This window comes from Staurois parvus, unplaced genomic scaffold (assembly GCF_062004578.1).
Source record: "Staurois parvus isolate SC_StPar_1 unplaced genomic scaffold, SC_StPar_1.0 ptg000048l, whole genome shotgun sequence".
NCBI lineage: Eukaryota > Metazoa > Chordata > Amphibia > Anura > Ranidae > Staurois > Staurois parvus.
In genome coordinates this window covers 19,862,549-19,888,200 of record NW_028317844.1, presented here as the reverse complement: position 1 = coordinate 19,888,200, position 25,652 = coordinate 19,862,549, and positions in this window count along the sequence as shown.

Sequence of the window (25,652 nt, the reverse complement as noted above, 5' to 3'; positions counted from 1 at the left end):
TAAAGGAGGTTGTTCCACATTATTAAGCAGAGCACCATTTTCAAGCAATATGGGGAAGAAAAAGGATCTCTCTGCTACCGAAAAGAGTGAATTAGTTCAATGCCTTGGACGAGGTATGAAAACATTAGATATTTCATCAAAACTTAAGCGTGATCATCGCACTATTAAGAGATTTGTGGCTGATTCAGAGCACAGACGGGTTCGTGCAGATAAAGGCACATTGAGGAAGATTTCTGTCAGATCCATGCATCGGCTCAAGAGAGCAGCTGCTAAAATACCATTACATAGCAGCAAACAGATATTTGAAGCTACTGGTGCCTCTGGAGTCCCACGGACATCAAGGTGTAGAGTCCTCCAGAGTCTTGCAACTGTGCATAAACCTTCTATTCGGCCACCAATAACCAATGCTCACAAGCAGAAACGGCTGCATTGGGCAGAAAAATACATGAAGACTAATTTTCAAACAGTCCTGTTCACTGATGAGTGCCGTGCAACCCTGGATGGTCCAGATGGATAGAGTAGTGGATGGTTAGTGGACGGCCACCCTGTTCCAACAAGGCTGCAATGTCAGCAAGGCGGTGGTGGAGTCATGTTTTGGGCCGAATTAATCATGGGAACAGAGCTGATCGGCCCCTTTAGGGGCCCCGAAGGTGTAAAGATGACCTCTGCAAAGTATGTGGAGTTTGTTACTGACCACTTTCTTCCCTGGTACAGAAGGAAGAACTATGCTTTCTGTAATAAAATCATCTTCATGCATGACAATCCACCATCTCATGCTGCAAAGAATGCCTCTGCATCAATGGCTGTTATGGGGTTAAAAGGAGAGAAAGTCATGGTGTGGGCCTCCATCCTCCCCTGACCTCAATCCTATTGAGAACCTTTGGAGGATCCTCAAGCAAAACATCTATGAGGGTGGGAGGCAGTTTACATCCAAGTAGCAGCTCTGGGAGGCTATTCTGACATCTTGCAAACAAATTCAAGCAGAAACTGTCCAAAAACTCGCAAGTTCAATGGATGCAAGACTTGTGAAGCTGCTATTAAATAAGGGGTCCTATGTTAAAATGTAACGTGACCTGTTAAAATGTTTAAAAAGTTAAAATGTTGTTAAAAGTTTGATTGAAATAGCTTTTGATTTCAGTAAATATGCTGCAAACACAACAAATGACAATTTTCAGTTCTTTACAACCTATAAAGTGTTTTGAAACTTACTGTGCATAATAATTTGGAACAGTGCATTGTTAGTTTTTTATGTTTAAAAAAAATACTGTTATTAGGAGGTTTGTTCAATAAAATGTGAATTGTACTCTTAATAGTTGATAACATGAGAATTATGCTGACTGTTATTTACATCAATTATTTAGGTAAATGAGAAACATATCATTTGCATAATAATTTGGAACACGGTGTAGTCATAGTGGGAAGGCCCAAGAAGTGTTCATTAATGAATACTGAGCTCCAGCAGAATGTAGTAGGCAAGGATTTATCCATTTACCCCCCCCCCCTCCTTAGGGACAAAGCAGCAGGTGAAGATGCAGGACTTATTGGGACTATGTTAACTCTAAATCACTGCAAAAACATTGTGTTCCATAAAATATTGCAGCATCCACCATTTTATTTTCTAGGGCCTCTACTTTAAACAATATAATTTTCTAGCAAAAAAAATACAGATTTATGAGAGAAATGTCACAATTGGCCTGAGGGTTAAGTGATTAGAGAGACTCATGGCTCCAGTTACATTACAACAAAACCTGCAAATTTTGCTTGGAGTCCTGGTGAGTCTTTTTAATATTTCATTTTTTGCCACATTTTTGGAAAATGAAAATGTATTTTTTTCCCAATAATGTCAATTTAATAAGATGTTTCTCACACACAACATAGATATACTTAGAATTGCACCTAAAATACAGTATTCTACTCCTCCTGACAATGGGGATACTACACTACACTGAGATCTGCGGCCTAACCACATGGAGGGGCCCAAAATCCAAAGAGCACCTTCCATATTTTAAGGGGCATACATTAAGCACCTAATTTCCTTACTACCGAACACATTTTCATTGTGGGAACTAATAGTGCAGCTTCTATGAATGGAGCAGTAGCGGCAGAAAGGACTGGCAAAGTTGGCATTTTTGACGAGTGCCTGTGACCAGTGAAACTGCTAACCCACAAAGCAGTGGAAGATCACATTTGTGAAGGGAATCTGCAGACTCTGCACCATTTTCCTCTATTCTCCAAGTGTCTCCCTTTTCCAAGATCTGATGTTGGGAGATTTACTTGTAAGGTACTGATAATGTTTACTTAGTGTTGTCAATAAAATTTTTTAAAAAGTATAGGGAAGTTTGGCAACCCTGACACTGAGGATCATGGAATTGAAATTGTAAGATAATGTCATGTGATATAATTTTCACTTTATTCTTTAGTATGTACACTATTCATTTTCTGACTAAGGGATCTATTTTTAAAAAATGTATAGCAATTGTCCAATGAATGTTGTTTTATTATCGGCAGTCATGAAATACTGCATTACTCCAACCAGTTAATGGAGTTGAGGAGTATAGAAATACATACAACTTTGTAACAAATCATACATCATTTGAAATTCTAGAGAACACCCAAGGGAATTCGAAAATAAATGTAACCAATGGTCACATTGAATATACAAGGTATAAGGGCCTAGTCCAAAATCTAAAATGGCCAAAGGCTGATGTTTGAGAGGCGTTATAGGTTTATCAGGCAGATGCACCAAATCTGGCTATGTAGAAATAAATATAAACACAGAGTAAAAGACATCCAGATGAAAAGGGGCAGAAGCAGGGGCGGACTGACAACTCATGGGGCCCCCGGGCAATAGGGGATCATGGGGCCCCTGTGTCCTTGCCCAAACTCAAAAAAGCCTATGAAAAAGATACCAGGGGCATCTCATGGGGTCCCCTACTGACCCCGGGCCCTCGGGCAGTGCCCGAGTTTCCAAATGGTCAGTCCGCCCCTGGGCAGAAGCAAACACTGGCAAACTAGCCTTGATATGGAAAACACATCAGATTGATAAATAAAGGACAAACATATACTGGACCTGTGGCAAAAACACTGATGTACTTTATCATTTAATTTTTCTAAACTCTGCTACAAAATTTAGAGTTAGAAACAATTGATTGCTGGTTGGTTGCCATGGCTTATTGCACCTTTGCACCTTATCATTTTGGTGTATTATGTAAAGTCATGTACATTTTGTTGGGTGTTTGTAGGACTCACAAAAGGTGAGTTCCATGGGGTCAATAAAAACTTCAAAAAAAAGACAGAAGATGGCAAGTGTCTGCAAGTTTCAGGATTCAGTAATGAACTCCTTTGAGAAAGCATAATCACTAAGTGCTAATCGGCATCTTAAGCTGCGGTTGGCTAAAAGACAAAGACTAGTGAATTTCGCTATTGCACAGCGAGGCCTGCTAGCCACAATAGCACAAACAGTAGGGAAATCTACTGTGCACTTGGGTACTAGAACTTGCAATGTGTTAGCAGTTTGATAAGATTGCTTAAACACTTTGTGAAATATTATTGAAAAGGCTTATTTTTCTTTGATTCATATATCTATTTTAGAATATTATCTTCCTGAATTACAAAGATTGCTTTTGTATTAGACAAAAAGGGAAAGAACATACTTTTATGATATAATTTGAAATAAACTCATTTTATGTTTGGCAGAAAGTCACTGTACAAGACGTAGAACAAAGTAGATGAGCTGTAAAGAAACTTTGTAGGAGTTGGGCCCTTTTTTTATCAGTAATTACATGAAACAATTATAATCTGACACTTAGACAAATAGTTCTCTGAGGCAAGCAGAGATAATAATAAAGCTGAGATTTCCTATGGATTTTAGTCTTATGGATGTTTAATTGTTCTGAGGGCTTTTATCTTAACAGCACTAATAACTAGCACCGGAAAGTCAGAGGTATGGTTTCACATAACTTCATTCATTTCATCTGCAATCAAATAAGAAAATGATCTGTGCTGTAGTCTAATCTATCTTCAAAGCAAGATATTGGCAATTTTTAAAGAACAGCATGCAGAAAGTTACAGCTATGAGAGGCAAAAAAAACTCATCCTGGCAAGGTACACAATTCGAGTTCAATGTGTGAAGCCAAATATAACTATTCTGCCAAAATATTTCCAAAGCTCTTGATGAGGAATTAATGTGCCTAAATATGAATCTATGGATTTTGACTACAGATCTATATCACACCCAGCACTTCAGATGCCAAAAGCAAGATCTTCTGCAAGTTGCGCTTGAGTTACTTAATATGCTAAGTAAAATGTACTATAATTGGAACTAACTTTGAAAGGCTTTCCAAAACGCAACTTTTGTATTATTTTATTCTAACTATACAATGTATTTTAAATGTTCTTATATGCTTGAGTGATTTTAAGCAAATTTTCTCTATTAGGGAAACTACATGTGTCCATTCTGTTGCACAGCATGGAAATGCAAAACAGGAGCAATGAGACAGATTCTGAGACAGATTGACAATAATATTGCAGCTTCAAGTAATTATAAAGAAAATATTTAAAAAAGAAATAACAGACATGTTTTACCTACCTGCTCTGTGCAATAGTTTTGCACAGAGTAGCCCCGATCCTCTTCTTTTTGGGTTCCCTGCTGGTGGTTCTGGCTCCTCCCCCATGCCGAGTGCCTCCAATAGCAAGCCTCTTGCTATGGGGGCCAGAACTGCTGTTAGAAACCACGGGGCCCCATACAGCCAACCTGACAGGGCCCCTCCCCCCAAAAAGAAAACACAGTTTACTATGGTTCAGTTGTGAATGAACATAGTGAGTGATTGGTACCGATCACTCATTATGTTCATTCAGGAAAGGAAGGGGCTGGTAAATGTGCCATATTTACCGGACCCTTCCCCTACTCTCCATCCTGAAGGATCCTATTGTGTGCTTGTAGTTGCCGGTGCGAAGAAAAGGAGGTAAGCCGACATCACTGTGGGAGTGGGGGCACACGGGGGGAGGTTGGGCAGCAGGGGGAAATGTATGGTGCACAGGGAGGGTGATTGGTGTGGCAGGAAGGGCAATTACTGGAAGTGATTTCCTGTATGGCTCTCTCTACTAAAAGCCAGTGGGACAGAGAGGAGAAGAAGCCAGCTTTCAGCTGCTGCAGAGGGAGCCATAAAGGGGATTGGTTCCAGTAATTGCCCCACCCACCGTGCAGAACATGCTCCTCGCCCACATCCGATTCACCCATTTGCCTGGGCCCCCCTGCTGGCCTGGGCCCTGTACAGGAGGACTGGTGGTACCCCTTTATCCACAGCCCTGATGGGGGTACTTGAGCAGGCTAGCTGCAGAGCCACACTTTGTGTCCATTTGTGGCCCATGGCTTCTGCTGCTATGTGAACCAGTGAGGAGAGAGAGACCCAAGACAGCAAAGGCTCCCATGCACATCGCTGGATCAAGAAAGGTGAGTACTGGGGAGCTCTACCCAGAAGGTTTTTGGCATAGAATGCATTAAGGTAAAAAACCTTAAGCCTTTAGAACCACTTTCTTTACACAAACACAGTATACAGTGGTCACAGGCACTAGTTTTATGTGAGTGTGATTATTTATTAATGTCATTTTTATTAAAACGTTTTGGGATTTTACACTATATGCAGCTCTTCTATCCATATCATAGGACATGCTAGATCAAGAAGCATTTGTGTAAAGGAACCATAGATAATAGATATTACAACAGGAGAAAAAAACTCTAAATAATGTAACTTCAGGAGGATTTGTATTAGAAGTGGTGTTGTTCTGAATGAATTATACACAAGTGCACTAGTCTTTCTGTAATTAGAAAGGCAAGTTCAGCGATATGTATGTTTTTAATTGTGGGTGGTGGGATTCACAATCAATGGTGAAGCGAATAAGAACACGTTTAAAGCCTCTTTGATATTTGTAAATGTTATCATTAAGGGTGATGATTTTTAAAATGCTATTTAGCACATTGTATTACATTTAATTAGTTTATGAAGTCCAGTTACACCAACACCTGCAAATTTTGCAAGGAGTCCTGGTGTGTCTTTAAATATTTAAATTTTTTGCAGCAGATTTTTAGGAAAATGAATACAGAAAATGAAAATGTATTTTTTTTACAGTGTTGTCAATTTAATAAGATATTTCTCACACATAGAATAGACATATTTAGAATTGCACACTAGAACACAGTATTTTTGCTGCCTATCTGCAAAGAGGGTCTCAATATCCAAAGAGCATCTTCAGTATTTCAAGGGGCATAAATTATGCACCTGATTTTCTTACTACCTAACATATTTTCATTATGTAAACTAATAGTACAACGTCTATGAATGGAGCAGCAGGGGCAGAAAGAAATGGGCAGTCAGCACTTTTGACGAATTTCCGTGATGGGTGAAGCAGCCCATTTTAACTCCCTTATACACAAGTGCACTAGTCTTTCCATAATTAGAAAGGCAAGTTAAGCGATGAGTATGTTGTTAATTGTCAGTGGAGGGATTCCCAATCAGTGGTGGAGTGAAAAGGAACAATTTAAAAGCCTCTTTGATGTTTATAAATTTTTATCACTAAGAATGATGATTTTGAATAGGCAATTCTGTACACTGTTATATCTCGTTTGTATATTTAGCCACTTGCTCTCCTGACCAGGCCAGTTTTTGCTTCACGGCGCTGCATTACTTTAACAATTGCGCGCTCATGCAACGATGCACCCAAATGAAAGTTATGTCCTTTTTTTCCCCCACGAATAAAGCTTTCTTTTGGTGGTATTTGATTTCCTGTGCATTTTTTATTTTTTGTGCTATAAAAAAAGGCTGACAATTTTGAGAAAAAACTATATTTTTGACTTTTTGCTACTAAACATGTCCAGTAAAGAAATGTAAAAAAATCAAATTTCATCATAAATTTAGGCCAAAATGTATTCTGCTACATGTCTTTGCTGAAAAAAATCCCAATATGTGTAAATTAACTGTTTTATGTGAAAGTTACAGTGTTTACAAATGGCGTTATGTATACTGGCTCTTTTTTTTTTCCATTTTCACTAGTAATGGTGGCGATCAGTGAATTATAGCGAGACTGCGGCAGGCATTCTGACACTGACTTGGTGTCACTGACATCCCCAGTGACACCAATACAGCAATCAGTGCTAATAAAAAGCACTGACACTGTACCAATGGCACTGGGCATGAATGGGTTAACATGAGGGGCAATCAAAGGGTTAACTGTGTGTAATTTTACTTGATGTTCTGTGTTTGTGCTTCACTGTAAGCAGTGTGCACGAGCTGACAGGGAGGAGAACTGTTTTGTTTACTAACAGTTCTCCCCCCCCCCCGTCAGAGATCCTCGGCAATCACCAGGTGCCAGCGAGTAATCTCCGGCCTGGACCCGGTGATTCACAGCCGCTGCCGTACCCCCTACCCGGAAATGCTAAATCACGTATATATACATGATTTGGACACATCTGCTGCCCTGTAGCAGTATTTCTGCTATAGGGCAGAGCTAAAGCGGTCAACACTGTTGAAATGGAGAGCACTACATTGTTTTTATATATACAAAAAAGTTGCATAGATTTTGTGACCTGAAGTGCAACCTGATTTGTTTCTAATTTGGTTACTAATTTGCTTGACACATCTCCCCTATAGAGTCACACTGCAGCATGAAGGTTGAGGTGGTCTTGCAAGCTGCTGCATACCTTTTATTATGTTTTCCTCCTTTAGTAAAATGCATATCACAGGATGACTTTTAAACCTGTCATCACACGAATACAGGAGATGCCATTTTGAGCATACTAGATGTCTGACTGCCGTGTTGACCCTATGGATTCAATACTTTAAGTCACTAACCAAGAGCAAATATGTAATTCAGAATAAAGTCAGAAGTTCATCTCCTTCTAGCATTCCCAGAAGAAGGAGTCAGCAATGGCACTCGCCTTATTTCTGTAATGATAGATTTCCTTTAAAACTAATGGGAAATGAAATGTGTGAATGGGTTCTTTAACTGAATGCCTAATTTTAATAGAGGCTACAAATAGCAAGAGATAAGTGACAGCGCAGTTTGCTATTTTATTACAGGTGTTATCATTGCTTGGAGCTTGCTTAGTGATTGTTACAGCTCATGAAGCTGTGTAAATTTATTTAATGTGCTATCATGCAGCACACGGCACAACAGCCACTATATAAAATACATCTTGGCTAAGTGAAGAGCATGTTTTAGTGGGATTAGTGCTCACAAGCTATATTAAAATATTTTAAATAAGTAATATACTTCCACCTACCTCTGCAAATTCACCTTGATCCACTCAGCACCCATTTCAGAGGTTAGAAAGGTCAATATAAGACTGATATTCACAGCATGAACTGTAGAATTTATATTTAATTAATACCCTAACCTAGTTCTTTGTTTTACAAGCATATGCAAACATTTAATACATGACAATGGATTCCAAGATCACTATGGGATAGTTAAAAAAAACCCAGCAAAGCAAAGTAATGCAAACCATAAATTATGCAATTTTCTTTGTTGCAAGCATGGGTTGCAGGAAAGAAAATCACTTGATTTTCCCATGGACTCTGACTGTGTTGATGGGGGAATCCCTCCTGCAGTGCTATTGTATTCTTCCAGTATTGAGCCTTCCCTGCTAGCACAGCCCAGCTATAGCCGCCGACAGTAATGGACAGTAATGGATCCATTTTTTGCATGCAATTCACAGAAAATGAATAGATCAACTTCAGTACAACTAACCTGCCAATAGATGAATCAGATCTTGGCTGGTCCCTGCTGAACCGGCCGAGATTCAATCCATCAATGGCAGATTTACACCCTTTCAGACATAATCTTTCCTTTGACACTTTATACAGGTCTTTCTGACAAGACTGAGTACCTACTCTGATTGTAAATTGTATGCTGAGCTATTGATTTCTGAAAACAATTGTTTTTTTTTTCAACAGAGCAAACATGTGAAAAGGAGACTAGAGCACCACCTGCTGACAGGTTGAAAAATGCTTACTATTCATATGAAATATATCATATTGATGCTTTACCTGACTTAAGTACTCATTAACTGATTGCCCAGCCATTTAGTGTATTGTAAAATACATATTAAAATAAAATAAAACATATTGGAGCAGTGGTTCTATACTGCTCCTAAGTATTGTACAGTACAGTACAGCCAGTCTGCCAGGTTCTGGGAGCTGGAAAGTAAGGTGTTAAGAGGAGGAGGGCTCAGGGCAGGCCTCAGCAATGTAACTATGCTCTTTCACAGGCAAATGAGCAAGCAACTGCAGTAATGATTGTGGCATAATCATTTCAGTAGTGCAGTATAGTGGCATGTGTAAATCACAAGAATGACTGAACAGGATTACAACCTGTTAAAGACCCTTGTAAAACATTTGTCTTTTATGTATTTTAACTATGTATTGAAATGGAAATGGAATAATGGTTTATCATAAATAGACTTATGCTGACTGAGAGATCGGTATCAATTTTCTGAAGTTAGTTATGTAATATTTTTCTTTGTCTTCTGCATTGTGCTTCACGCTTTTCATTCTGTGTCCCCTCAGGTTTCTTACTTCCCTGAACTCCCTTTGCAAAACTTACTTCAGTTAACTTGCTATTTACAGACTCCTTTACTATACCAGCTTCAGTCTTTATAAATTCATGCTTTCTATTCTTGACACAATTCATTTTTTAATTATTAATGTTTTAAATTATTTTTTTTTTACTCTCCTCCTTCCTTTTTTCAAAGCATTTTTTCTCACCTTCTATTCCTTTAGGAATACTTTCCAATTTATAAATTTTGTAGATATGTCTCCTTCATGACTGTTCCTGATGTGCATTCTGTATGACTGTTCCTGATGTTGGCACTGTGAGCTTTGAAAGAGAAAAACATAGCCACGTCCATTTGCCAATTTAGGCTCAGCACCCCCCCCCCACCCATCCATCAATCAATCAATCTATGATGTCCCATTCAACCAAAATCTGTGACACCTATACACACCAGCACTGAGACTTCATGAAAATGTACATAGTTAGCCCTCCAAATAGTTTGGATCTGTCCAGCTTTGCACTGACCCACAAGCCAGTGCAAAAACAATTCTAAAGTGGAGCTCCAAGCTCCCCCCAAACAATTAAAAGTCAGCAGCTACAAATACTATAGCTGGTTACTTTTAATATAAGGACAGTTACCTGTCCAAGGATCCAGTGAAGTCCTCACCCAAGCTAATTCTTCAATCAGCTTTGGGTGCAGGCACCGTCATCTTAAGTAAGGGAAAATGGCAGTTAAACCTTGTGGCTTCACAACCAGTTTCCTACTGCCCATGTGCAAAGCGTAATGTGCTTTGTGAATGGTCCCACAGTCTTCTGGGATCTGTGAAGTGTCCCAGAAGACTGTGGGGGTAGGAGGGGGCCAAACTACTGGCTCAGATTGTCACTGCGCATCTAACTGGAAGTGGGAGCAGGTACCTGTCAAAAGCAAGTACCTGCCCCCCCCCCAAAAAAAAAACAAATTGCTAAATGTGGTAGTAGAAAGGGGGGGTGGTACAGAAGTTCGCCTTTTGGGTGAAGTTCCACTTTAAATAGAATTCAAAGGACATTCATACCTAGTATTCTCTGTTTTTTTTTACCCTGCAACAAGTAAAACTACAAAATTGTATATATGATAATGGACATATTTATAAAGCACTGCGTCATTCACCTAACATTCACTGTAGATGTATCTTCTTGGTGCATGAGTTTCAAAGCATTTTATAGTGATTAATTAATTTACAGTAATATTTGGCAAATGTTAAATTCACTATTTTATAACACACTACTTTGAGTCTGGTTCACACATTGCTGTTAATTGCAGCAAATCAGAATATTGTGCCAGGTAAAAAAAACTATCAATCACTAACATCCATAACTAGGTTCCCCTAAAAAAAACAATGTGGTGAATGGCTAGGGAAACAGACATGAGAACTGCAATACAATTTCCCATCTATCTATTTACAAATCATAAATCCACTACCCAACTATGGGCACAGTGACAGAACAAGGCTTTTATGGCCCAGTAAAGTACCATATTTATCACAGACTTCCCTTTAATGACTGTGGTATGGCTTCTGTTTTATTTATTTGTTACAATTTGTAAAAGCTGCATTGTTTCAATGAAATAATTTAGTATTAATATAAAACATTTTTTATTGCACAGTCTTCCATTTAGACTGCTTAACATTTTACTCTGAAAATCTTTCCATATTAAATTGATATTTAATCACACCAAGTGTTTAGACTAATCACATTAGCGAACAATCATTAAAGGTTTGTTCAAAAGCTCAAGATGGAAATAGTACAATATTGATTTGATTGAAAACACATTTCCGTAATTTGGAACAATATGACACAAAATAAAAATGTATGTTTGAGGAGTTATGAAAAATAATTCATCCTGTAAATATTGAAGATTCTGCAGGGAGAATGATAATGTAACATTCATAAAGCAAACTCAAATTGTTTGAATCTCTCTGTTTTTGCTGATTATGCCTAGGAAGCGCTATTACTGTTATGGGATTTCTCCAATTAGCATGCTATAAGAATCTGCTCCAGTTCTCTTTTTAGAATTCTCCAGTGGTAGAGAAGGAATCAGTATCAACTCTGAAATTTGAAACATCTTAATATTATTTCATATATGCAGCACTGAGCTCACTGCACAATTATTTTGGAACGTTACCAAAGAAGCCTTATTTCTTAGAATAGGCAATTTCCTCCTATGAGGCCTCCTGGGTCCTGCTTGCTAACTCCAAGTTCTACTATCTGCACTTATGGACCTCACTTCTTCATCAGGAAGAAAGATTGATGCCAGAAAGAGGAAAAGAAAAAAATTACTTTTTAATCCTTCCTAGAGTGAAGTGATACTAGATTAAAAGTTGTCTTCCTATTGTTATATGCTGATTTCCATTTGGCTTTTGGAGGTGGGGTAACAGGCCACATGTGCATGATCATACATACAGAGTGACTAACAATATTGTGAGTCTTGTGCCCAAATCACTTGACAGGACTGTTGTCTATTATTCATATTTTCAGCTAACTGGCAACAAATATTCTGCCTGTAAAATATTAATCACAAGAACTCACACAGAATAGGGACAACTAGGCTATTAACATTTTCAAAATGATTTGGGATATATAGAAATGAATGAACATGCAAATAAGCAAATCTTTTATAAACTATATTTGTGTCACATTGTTTATATTATGTAGGGAACCACATTTTTTGTCATGCAATGCAAATACTGAAGATATGTTTTAGCCCATGCAAACAAATTGCATTTCATCATTTAGAATTCTAATAAAGTCTGACTAATAAAAGACAACTCCTGACTGTGACATGGTTAGACTGAAAAAGCAAAAAAAAAAAAACAACAACACATAACCCTTACAAAAATCAGCTGATGCAGGTTTTTCAACTATAGGACAAGTGAGCAACATACATGTGCCAGCCACATGTGAACAAATATGTGTTAATCAAGCCAGATTATGGGGGGTCCTCATCCCATCCTATTGTGTGTGTGATTTTTTTTTATTTTCAGTGCACCCAAATTGTCTTGTGAAGTTGGAGCTCTAATCTTCTTGTCTTTTGTGGAGAGGTAGTCTATTTTTTTTGCGGGGGGGGGGGGGTATTAAATACTGGTTATTGAGAGTCTTAGGCTCTATGCACACTGGCTTAATTAATGCCAAAATTTTAGGAGCATTTAGCATTTTTTTCTTCCATAAAAGTGCTTTCAAAAAGGCATAACAGATGTGGTTTTTTTCTGCCTCTAAATTCTGAGCTTAAAAAACACTTCTAAACTACCTAATGTGCATGGACACGTAAGAAAGCATTAGATGCTTCTACAGGCAAAATGCTAAACTCCTCTAGGGGCAGCATTTTTTTAAGCCAGTGTGCATGGATCCTAAAGAGTATATTTCGTTTTTGGGATTTGTAGGTTATAAAAAGATCAGCGATATGACACTCAAGCACAAAAAATACAAAAAACTTTTAGAATTCAGGTAATCAGTTCTGTAACGTACATTGAACAATTAGTTATGATGTAAATAATGGTAAGAAGGAACTTTTTTTTGGCAGTGAGGCAACTACTCTCATGTACTAGTCCAGTTTGCAAGGCATTTAAGATAGGATCTCCGTGGGGAGATACTGTATCTGTCAGCCTAATATTTCAAATATTTGAAAGTGCCAAAAAACACCCTAAACACCTTCCATCAAGAGCATAAAATTCTTGCATATCTGGTGTCCAGTCATTGTACAATAGAACAAGGGGAACAGGGTTGCACAGGGATTAAACACACAACTGAATCTGATCAAAATGCATCAAAACTATTTAAGTGGATTTGTTTATCTGAATGAAATATAATAGAAATTATAGGGTCTAGTGTATCTTCCTGACTGCCTGGAATTTGTTTCAAGGAGTCTAATTTAGCATATTTGGCAAGAAAAGAACAATTTGTTTCTGAAATTGTTAGTACAATGTTATACTGTACGTATTCAGGTAAACTCCTTCTCATAAATCTGGAGCTTTATCTACTTAGGGTTTTTTTTAGAGCTCTGTGAAATATAGAGAATGTGTAGTCCCATTTATCATGCTGGGTTTACAACAATTTAAAGTAGGAAAATAAGCCAAGGATTAATGTTTTAATATAGCTGTCTTTGCTAAATTAAACTCTGGAACCATAACATTGAATGTTTTGGCACTGTCCAGCGTTTCAGAAGTACTTCCTTACTAAACCACACATTAATTATATCTACTTGGATTCTGAGGTAGGATTTGGACAACATGGGAATAGTACATGGAAGACTGGAATTACGAAACTCCCCCCAAAAATGGGGAAAAGTGAAACCACTTATTATAACTAGTTGTTTTCTTTACTTACTTTAAATATAGAATGTGATTGTTTGCTCTAGATTCTATTGCTTCAGTTTTTACAAATGCATCTCAGTGTTTCAGATAAAATGACATCTGCAATGCATGCCTTAAAGTGACTTTTCACTACTGATGAGCAAACCAGGCAAAGTTTAGTTCTCAGGAGGTTCATCAAACCTAATGGGCAGTCAGTAAACTCAAACATAGAGTACAACCCTATTAAAATATCTGGGAGCTGAATCTGGCCCTGAATCTTTTCAAGGCTAATTAGAAAGTTATTGTTAAAAAAAGGGTATGGGTGGCTGGGCACTGCCATCGGTACCAATGCAAAAAAAAAAAAAAAAAATGTGTTCAGTTTGGAGATGTTGCATAAATTACAACACTGAATATAAACAAGTCCTTTAAAAACATACCTTAAAGTGTTACTAAACCCACAACAGTAAAATCAGTCTGTGTATACAGTAAAGCATGCTTGTTATACTCACTGTGGATCCTCTGCATTATGTAAAAATGCTGCTTGATCCTGACTTCTCTGATCCTCCCCTTCTTCCAGTGTCCCCCTCTCCTAATAAAGACATATAATGTGGAAACACTCTGCACATTCTCAGTTTGGTGTGTATTGTTAGAGAAGCTTTTTTTTTCTTGGGAGAGTGCATGTGATCATGACAGGCACTGCCCAGACAGATGTCAGGGGGTCTGCATCCTCATAGAGCAGAAAGAAAACTCTTCCTACAAGCTTTAACCAGTGCTTTGCTGGACACTGATAGAAATCACAAGACTGCTCTAACTGCTGATGAGAAAAAGTATTTAGCAGTTTATATTTACTAAAATAATTGCATATCCATGTAGTGTGTATTGTGGGAGACCAGACAGAGTGAATGGAGGGTCCTGGGTTTAGTAACACTGTAAAGCTGTACAAAAAGTTATGGAACAGCATGATGTAGTTATTTAAAAGTGATATTTAAAGTTTATACTAGGTCCTTATACAGGCATGTATGTGGGTGGTAAGTAATGGAAGGGCATCAAGCATGTGCCCATTCTTCCTGTATCATACCAGGCCACGTGCCTTTTAATATTGGGTGGTTCTTTGCAAGGAGGAATGACAAATCCTGTATTTTGTACAGATCCTTTTTGCAGAGCACTTTGTCCCAATGGTAATAAGCTAAAAAAGACACCCACACTATGAAAAAACCCTTTAATAAAACTGCATTTAAAAATGTAAACAATGCCCCCCTTTGTAAATCCAGCATCACTTTTGTCATCCAGTGATCTTGATGCCTCATAAATCTCAACAATCTGCCACCTGACAATGTTTCTCCACCATCACAAAAAAACCCACCACCCATCAATGCTTCCTCGTTGCGCTAACATAACTAAATGACAGATCCCTGGCTACTGAAAAAAACATCAAGGGGTGATGTCTTTGACTATACTTGGTCATGACTAAATTAGGTCAATGAAATCACCCAAGATTCTCATCACTGTTTACATTTCCACAGCATGGTTGATATGTCACTTAGCAAGGGTTGTGCAGTGGGTCATCATAAGGACAGGGAAATGTTGTTGAGTGATGGGTTATTGTGATGAACTATAGAATTACTTTGCTGCATGACATGATTGGCATTAGATTTACATTGGAGGACCTTAGTTACATTTATTACATTTATTTTTTAAAGTGGTTTTTCACTGTGTGGGTGTCTTTTTTTTGTAAATAACAATGTTTATCGAGCATTTTTGTACAATAGTACAGAGAAGTACTTATGAAAGAACCGTTAACAAAAGCCAGTTCACTCTAAAAAAAAAACCCCCCGAAAAAACCCTTCTATAATCAAGGTACAAAAATACAGTAAGCTACTATATAGGAAGTAGGCAGCAGCAGCTAGCAGAGTGTCAAACAGTGTCATACAAACATCAATGGCAAAGTAGAATGTAGTTATCACAAATAACATTTAATGCCTTAATACCTTTCATGTAAGACAGAGACACCTTGTTCACAACTTAGGTCAAACAGCTAACATTTTATCTATGCAACAAATAAAAACAGAATATATGTATAAGGAAAAGAAAAGAAGGAAAATCAGGCAGAAGATTAGGAAAGATGAGAAGTAAGTCTGTGCCTCTCCACTGTCCAGGCCCACCAGTCACCCAAAAAAGCAAATGGTCAATATAAACCCAGGGGTTTGCTAGGATAAGACCTCTTGCAAATTCCAGAGCTCCCAGACCTGGTTATGTCTCTCCAATGTATCCCCGAGGTGAGAGGTCAACATCTACATAAGCTCCACATCTCTAATTCTAGAGTATAATACTTCCTAAGAGGGAGGTGTTCTCTTTTTCCAATTAAGCACTATTAAGCATTTAGCTGCTGTAAGTATATGCAGCAGCAACATTTTATGTGATTTGGAAAGATTCTTAGAGAGCAAGCCTAGCAAACATTGCTTAGGGTGCAAAGGGAGGAAATGTGGAGTAAAATAATCATTGTAACATTTGGTGGACTGCTCTTCAATAGGTCACAATCCAAGGACAACTCTAGTATATGTGATTAAGGGAGCCCTTAGCGTGATTACAGCACCAACAACGGTCATTGGTTGTAGGATGCATGGTATGCTGAAGTTCTGGGGTAAGATACCACAAATAAAGTATTGTGTAGAAATTTTTTTTATAGAGTGTACAGATAGAACTATTAGCAGCTTGGGACCAAATGACCTGCCAAGTTTCTAAAGTAATCTCTTCCCCCAGAATATTTTCCTATTTGAACATGTAGGCATGTTTACCCAACTTCTGAATAGGGTAAGCATTCAAAAGCTTGTAAGCATCTGAAATTAAGCCCTTCCAGGAAGAGCCTTCTGCAAGTAATCTTTCAAAGGGTGTTGGCTTGGAAAACTGGAATGCATTGGCTATTCAGAGTGTGTAGTGTTGTATCTGTAAATAGCCATAGAAAGCCACAGGGGTCAAATCATGGCTAGTTTGAAATTGTTCGAAGGGAAGTAACTTCCAAGTAATGAGGTTTACTAGCTGACAAAATTGAGATAGCTGTACCCATAGCCAATGGGATATCATTAAAGCGAACAAACTGTCTGACACTTTGGGATTGTAAAGAAAGAGGTCATGAAGGAAGCATCTGATATCAAAGCATATCAAAAGCTTTAGAATGTTGTACAAATTACGGAGGAAGGACATAGTACACAGGAGTTTGTCGGGAGACACTGATGCATTTGCACTCCACAAAAGACTGCTTGTGTGAATGGTGACCAATCCAAAGTTTTTCCACCTCCATCCAATGCTTATAGGCAAACAGAGTGGATCATGAGGCGATAGCACTCATTTGTGAGGCATGGTAATAGGTCAACAAGCTCCGTAACCCTAGTCCTCCATCAGTCCATGAAGCAAGCAATACGGATTGCACAACCCAATGTCTCTTGTAGGCCCATACAAAGTCCAGGAGATGTGCCTGTAATTTCCAGAGATGAGAAGAGGGGATGGGATTGGCAACATTTGAAAAAGATATTGAAGCTTAGGAAGAATATTAATTTTAATGGAGACCATCCTATCCAAGAAATTTGGTATTTCCATTTAAGAAGAGTCACCAGCATAGATTTAAAAAAAGGGCATAGGACATAGTGATACAGACACAGAGGTATTTAATTGAGGAGGACCTCCATGAGTGAGGAGAAATAGATGACAGGTGCTGTACACTCACTGGCCACTTTATTAAGTACACCTTGCTAGTGCCAAGAAAATATCCCCAACACCATTACCCCACCACCATGAGCCTGAACCATTTATAAAAGGCAGGATGGATCCATACTTTCATGCTGTTTATGCTAGATTCTGACCTGAATGTCAAAGCAACCAGTCTGCCCATTCTTCTTCCTCTAACATCAACAAGGCATTTTTGTCCACACAACTGCCACTCACTGGATATTTTCTCTTTTTAGAACATCTCTGTAAACCCTAGAGATGGCTGTGCATGAAAATCCCAGTAGAACAGCAATTTTTTAAATACTCTGGCATGAACAACCTTGTCACATTCAAAGTCACCTAAATACCCTTTCTTCCCAATTCCGACACTGAGTTTGAACTTCAGCAAGTTGTCTTCACCACACCTAGATGCCTAGATGCATTGAGTTGCTGCCATATGATTGGCTGATTAGCAATGTGTGTTACCAAACAATTGAACAGGTGTACCTAATAAAGAGGCTGATGAGTGTATATCCGAATGAGGGATATTTAGGGGGAGGGCCTCTGATTTAGATGAACTGATTTTATAACCCAACAGTGACCCATAAATGTCCAATTCCTTTTGCAAAGTGGGGATAGTAGTGCGGATCTGGGTTAAGATTAGGAGAACATCACCCACAAAAAGGGAAAAGGATTCCATGTACGTCAGAGTTAGTGTGGATGTGGGCTGCCAGGGGTTCTACTGTATACAAAGTGTAAATAACAAAAGGGAATAAAAGGCAATCTTGTTGTGTCTCATTTTTTGATCAAGATGGATGACAACAGCACATAGGGTGTTTAAACTTGGGCAGGTATAAAGATGTTGGATTGCCCTCAAAAAGTGGCCTTTAATTCCTACAGGTAAGGATTTCAGAAAGGAAGGGGCAACTGAGACAGTCAATATAAATATGGGTGCAGCGCTAAAATATGAATAATAAACATCAAATAAATGCAAATAAATAAGAAAAGTGCCAATGCAATAATAAACAAATGTATCACAGTATTAAGTTATAATCAAGGTGACTGATGGTGTGCAAAAAGTGGCCTTATAATCTTAATGGTAATATATCCATGAAGTGACCAAGTGGTGACACTGTATACTGTCACTATAAAGTGACCACTAGTGCTGGATAAAGTGCCAATAGTGACAAATAAACGTCCAAAAAGAGGTGATAAATGGAAGATCCAATTATGATCTCAAAAGCTGGTGATCAATATCATCTTTCCATCGATATGGTGATGTGCCGAGTAATATAAGAATTGCGCACTCACCAGATGCACAATTAAATCACGCATTTAGAGATAAATACTCTCAGTGGTCAGCTGAAGGTCCCTTAAAAGGTGACTGAGCTCTCAGCACAGCCCTGGAAGGGGAGTGAAGTGCCTATATAGAGAACCAACTGAGAATTGGAAAAACCATTAATTATCAAAATGTTACTAGTCCTGAGGAAAAAGAAGGATTTCAAGTTTGCAGCTAGTCCAAGTCAAACAAGTTTCTACTTTGGAGATTTACAGGGGACAATGTATTTTCTAGTAGAGACCTTCTGCCCAGGGGCAGACTGACCACTCATGGGGCCCCCAGGCAATAAGAGATAATGGGGCCCCCTGTGTCTATGCCTACACTCAAGCCAAATGTACACCCACACAACACCCCACCTACATATTGCAGCTCAGCTGCATAGAAAGGGTAATAAAAATAACAAATAATAAGGTCCCCCCCATTAATGCCAAGCCCTTCAGGTCTGGTATGGGTTTTTAGCAGAACCCCCACGCCAACATTTAAAAAAAAATGGTGTGGGGTCCCCCCCAAGATCCATACCAGACCCTTATCCAAGCATGCAGCCCGGCAGGTCAGGAAAGGGGGGGGGATGAGGTGGCGCCCCCCCTCCTGAACCATACCAGGCCAAATGCCCTCAACATTGGGGTGTGCTTTGGGGGAGTTCCCTTCAAAGAGAATTGTGTGTGTGGATCTAGCCTTTCTCATAATGTCCTCCTTATCAGGGTATATGAGTGAATGTAGCAGATGATGTCACAAGGTTTGGACAGGGGCCCCTTAGGTCTTAGAGCTCTGTGGGCTGTATTCATTTCAATGTGGTGAGTGGGGGGTTCCCTAAGGAGGATGCTGAACAGCAGTTGAAGTACAACTTTGAGGTTTCTGTTTCAGCAGACTCAGGAAGGCCGATTATGATGTTATTTCTGTGACCGCTGTTGTCCATATCTTGTGTATTTGCATGTTGCTGAGAAGCGAGTGTTGGTCAGCAAGGTGTTCTTGAACTTTGTTGACATCTAATTTAGTGGTCTATAGATCCTCTTTAACCATCTCCACCCTATCAGTCTAATGGTGTAAATGCATCTGTAAGGCCTTAATTTCTGTGCAGCAGGCCTCTTTAACACCATGAAGTAATTGCTGAAAATCCTCCTCAGTTGGTTTGGATTGTAGGTATTCTTCCCAGGCAAAATGACCAGAGGTCATCCCAATTTGGTGGGACTTTGCCCATCTGGAGTTCTGTAAGTCCCCCAAAATAGCGATTAAAGATTGGGTTGTAAGGAGAGCTAGTGCCTCAAGCGTCCAACCAACTCGGCTTCCAGGCACACATATCTGCGTGAGTGTCTTTATTAGCATTTAACTAGTGCCTACTCTTGCCATTTTGAAAGGCATATGGTACAGGAATGAGGGGGAGCACATGCTCACTGCCCTCCTTTTTCTGGCCCCTCAGGCTACATTCCTAGATACAGGTCTGTTGGAATTTTAGGGGAAACCCCATGTTTTTTTTCAGTGTTTTTTATATGTACCGTCTCTTTAAAAACTGATAACTTGGGTTATTTTTGCTTGTGCTGAACAGCAATATAATTCAATCTGTATATTGTGTCATATGTTACATAGTGCTGACCACTGTACGTTACATATTGCTGACCAAATAGTTTCCAACAGTTGTGATATTTTTTTTTTTAATTTAAAGTGGCATAGAACTCAAAAAACAAAATTTTATATATTGCAGTATATAATCCTTAAATGTGGTTACTGCATTTTTTCCCTTTAACCGCCTCCCACCTGCTATATAAGATAATGACGGGTGCAAAGGCGGTTCTCTCGTTCTGGGAGGACGTCATAAGACGTCCTCCCACTCTAACCGCACGTGGACGGCTTCGGGAGCGTGCAGCGCGGCGATCTGTGGTGTGCTGTGTCCCCAATCAATGGAAAGAGCCGAATACGTCGGCTCGGTCATGTGATCAGCTGTGTCCAATCACAGCTGATCGCATGTAAATAGGGAAATGCCGGTTATGGGCATTTCTCTCCTCACGAGCTGTCAGGCCGACAGCTCGTGAGGAGAGGAGAGCCAGTAATCGGCATTCCTCAGAGGGGACATGTACACTGATCACCAGGGCACTGATGATCAGTGTAGCCCCAGCAGTGCCACCTGTCAGTGTCCATCAATGCCACCTATCTGTGCTCATCAATGCCACCTGTCAGTGCCCATCAGTGCCTCATCAATGCCACATATCAGTGCCTACCAGTGCACATCAATGCCACATATCAGTGTCCATCTGAGCTGCCTTTCAGTGTCACCTATCAGTGCCAGTCAGTGACACCTATCAATGCCAATCAGTGCCCCCTATCAGTGCCAGTCAGTGCCTCCTATCAGTGTGTCAGTGCCGCCTATCAGTGCCAGTCAGTGCCACCTAACAGTGCCAGTTATTGCTGCCTATCAGTGCCACCTATCAGTGCCATATATGAGTGCTGCCTTTCAGTGTCCATCAGTGATGCCCAGGGGCGGACTGACAACTTGTGGGGCCCCCAGGCAATAGGGGATCATGGGGCCCCTGTGTCCTTGCCCAAACTGCAAAAAGCCTATGAAAAAGGTACCAGGGGCATCTCATGGGGCCCCCTACTGACCCCGGGCCCTCGGGCAGTGCCCCGAGTTTCTAAATGGTCAGTCCACCCCTGGTGATGCCTGTCAATGCCCATTAGTGCCTCCTACCAGTGCCTCTTCATCAGTGCCCATCAGTGCGGTCTATCAGTGCCATCACTGCAGCCTCATTAGTGCACATCAGTGAAGGAGAAAAATCACTTATTTACAAAATTTCATAACAAAAACTAAGAAAATTTTTTTTTTCAAAATTTGCAGTTGTTTTTGGTTTGTTTATCAAAAAATAAAAAACCCAGAGATTATTAAATACCACCAAAAGAAAGCTCTGTCTAAAACAATGATAAAAATGTCATGTGGGTACAGTGTTGCATGACCGCGCAATTGTCATTCAAAGTGCGACAGAGCTGAAAGCTGAAAATTGGCCTGGGCAGGAAGGGGGCATAAGTGCCTTGTAGGCAAGTGGTTAAATTCCACCTGGGTTTGGCCAGCAGCACACATGGGGGTTGATTTACTAAAACTGGAGAGGGCAAAATCTGGTGCAGCTCTGTATAGAAACCAGTCAGCTTCCAGGTTTTATCTTCAAAGCTTAATTGAACAAGCTGAAGTTAGAAGCTGATTGGTTACCATGCACAGCTGTACCATATTGTGAGCGCTCCCGTTTTGATAAATTTAGTAGAGTTAAGGTGGCCATATACACTACAATCTGAATGTACAGTCCATGAAAAATCTAATTTATATTTATAAAAACTATGTAATATGAGGAAAAAGCTAAAAGTTCCAATCAATTTATATCAAATAACACAGGCCCTTAGAGTATGTAATTATTGCTAGACCCAAAGGAGATTGTACAATCAGATTGCATAGTGTATGGCCAGCTTTTGATGCACTAACAGACTTAGATGGACTTGACGTACAAAATAGGCTACCACTTTTTAAAGTGGACCTAAACTCACCTATTCTTTACAGCCAAGGAAGCTGCCATCTTCTGTTTTATCTGCAGTTGCATTGATCCTGCACATGTGATCAGCTTTGACACCAGCCTGACAGTGGATGACCTGACAGTTTGGAGAGCTGATCTAAGCATTCTAGTAACTGAAACAGTTAACATTTAGGGTGTGCCTTGAATGTAACTGTTTTAGAAAACAGTTAAAGAGGTTGCAAACTTTAGACATGAAATATGATCAAAGCATATCCCTCTATAGTATGTACCTGTCTCAATCCAGAGCACTAATTGTAATTTCTCTGCTATCAGCTGCGTTCATCTACTACCAGCATGAGTCACTTCTGACAAGTTTTCACACCAGGAGAGAAAAAGGTGACAGGGGAGGGATCTCCAGCACACAGCCTGTGATTGACAGTCTCAGCTCTGTATCTGAGTGCTCTGTGAAGGGGGTGTGTTCCTTCCCTCCAATCATCTCCTTGCTGAGCCCTGCAGGGTGTACCTGTGCTGTCGTTCCCCCCCACACACACACTTTCTGGAGGCTCAGACAAGCTAAATAAATTATGCACTTTGAATGAATGTAGAGAAGACTGTAAATAAATAGGTTTAATCTTTGTGTATCACCTGAGGTTATTACTTCACTGGGCATATGTAAGTATTTACAACCACTTTACATCTGTGGGGTTTGTTCAACTTTAGACAGCAACACATTTTTTCCTTTTGGGGACCCGTGAGGACGTCGAATGATGAAACTAGTAGGGCGGGGCTTCTTTTGGATGTGACGTCTGGACGCTCCTCGTAGACTGTCGGCTGTGATATCGCGGTGAGCGAGGCTTGTCCCTGCTTTCTTGAGGCTGTCATTGCTGGTGTTGGCTAGACACCCTGTTTGTGAGTGCATTTCTGACATTTTGATAAAACATTTTAGTTTTAAACGTACTGCACCATGATTTCCTTTTTTGATTCCCCGAACATGATCTATGGTATGGAGACGTGATGACTACCTGCTGTTAAGGCTATTCCATATTGTGCTGATTGGCTGCTTGCAGTATATTGCTCCCAGTTTGGATTACTTCTGCTGATCATCGCTCCCAGAGCAAACGCTATCTTTGCTGATTTATAATCTGGTCAGCATGGAGCTCTGGTGAGTGTACCCATTTGATTCGGTGGTGGATTTTTTTTGTTTTTGCACGGTGTTTGATTTATACAAGATTTCAGAACTGTTTAATTACTTTGTGATGGTGGATGGACTTTTACATAATATTTTTTTTATCACGAACATCATTATTTTAAACTAATAATTTTTGAATTTACTTATATTTAGTGCACTCTTTGATTTATTCACATTTTTACCTTTTTTTTGGTTAGGAGTGCAGCTTTTGTTCTATTTAGTTTGTGGGGCTTTTTTTTTCTATTTCTTATATTAGCTTGGTAAAAGGAGTTGAAACTTAACAGACTTATTAGCCAGATCAACAGAAGATAGAAAAAAGAAAAAAAAGCCTTAAAAAATAAAACTAGTGCAGCCATCACATGGAGTTGGCAAGCTGAAATATATTACGTTTTTTGGGGGCTTTGATGCCGCTGTAAGGTATGCTCAGAAGGTGCTGGCTCTCTGATCATATTTGTGTATTGTATACTGTAAGTAGGCTCAGATTGTGTTTAACTATATTCTTCTACGCTCTACCCAGTACTTTTTCCCCAGATGGTCCCTCTTTCTCAAATCCTGATGTTTGGAGAAATGCTGATACAAATTAAAGTAAATCATTTTGAAACGATTCCTTGAGTACAACATCAGGCCTCTCACATTTTTGCACTGATAAAAGTATATTGGTCCTGCAACACCTGTAGTGACCACTGTTGTGTATAAATTCTGAGCTGTTCTGATTGGCTGTGCCAGTGTTTCTCAACCTTTTTTCAGTCAAGGAACCCTTTAAAAATTATGGACAGTCCTGAGGCACCCCATTCTAAAATGTGAAAAACTCTAATAGTTTTATATAATGCAGCAACATCCACACATGTTGGATACCCAACATTAGAGATAATTTATTCTTCCAAAGCAAATACACTTTTGTGCACTGGTACTGACTAGTATTCCACTGTTTCTCTTCTTCCTCAGTTTTTCTCCATCACTGAGCTAATGTGACCCCAGCACTGAGAGGTGCAGGGGAGAGTCAAACTAGCATGCTGTGCAGGCAGCTGACATCCACCTTATCAACTACTGATGTAATTGGTTTTCAGGATATTGGTGGCTAGAAGGTCGTCATGGTGCACAATGAAAACCTGTGACTTTGTGTAACTAAAATTCAGGCTCGTTCCACCCTTTGGCTTATATACAAGCTTTGAGCAATTTTTAGACATTTTGCCAAGGAACCCCTGAAGAAACCTCAAGGCACCCTGGTTGAGAAAGGATGGGCTATGCTACCACACTTAGCTAGCCAACTTCTTTCCAGCATCTCACAGATTCCATTTGTTATGATGGGCTGCCTTACTGGCCAATAAGATTGTTCAAAACTGTATGAAGCAGGTTGGGGTGGGTAGGACCTTCTCTTGGAGTTCACAATGGAGCAACAATGGCTTATGTTACTCCAAACAAAAGTATCAATTAGAAGTAGCATCAGAATATTTGGTAATAATATTTGTATTCAGTAAAGACAAAAATACTGTAGAGTCATTACTGGATTCTGAAATTACTGTGCAGAAACACAAAGTACAAGTCGATGTACACTGCTCAAACAAATTAGAGGAACACTTTTAATCAGAGTATAGCATCGAGTCAATGAAACTCCTGGGATATTGATCTGGTCAGTTAAGTAGCAGAGGGGGTTGTTAATCAGTTTCAGCTGCTTTGGTGTTAATGAAATTAACAACAGGGTACTAGATGGGCAACAATGAGACGACCCCCGTGCCATTGCCAGAAGGTTTGCTTTGTCTCCCAGCACAGTCTCAAGGGCATGGAGGAGATTCCAGGAGACAGACAGTTACTCTAGGAGAGCTGGGCAGGGCTGTAGAAGGTCCTTAACCCATCAGCAGGACTTGTATCTTCCCCTTTGTGCAATGATGAATAGGACAAACAATTCCAGAGCCCTACAAAATGACCTCCAGCAGGCCACTGGTGTGAATGTCTCTGACCAAACAATCAGAAACAGACTTCATGAGCGTGGCCTGAAGGCCCGGTGACCTCTAGTGGGCCCTGTGCTCACTGACCGTCACAATAGAGCTCAATTGGCAATT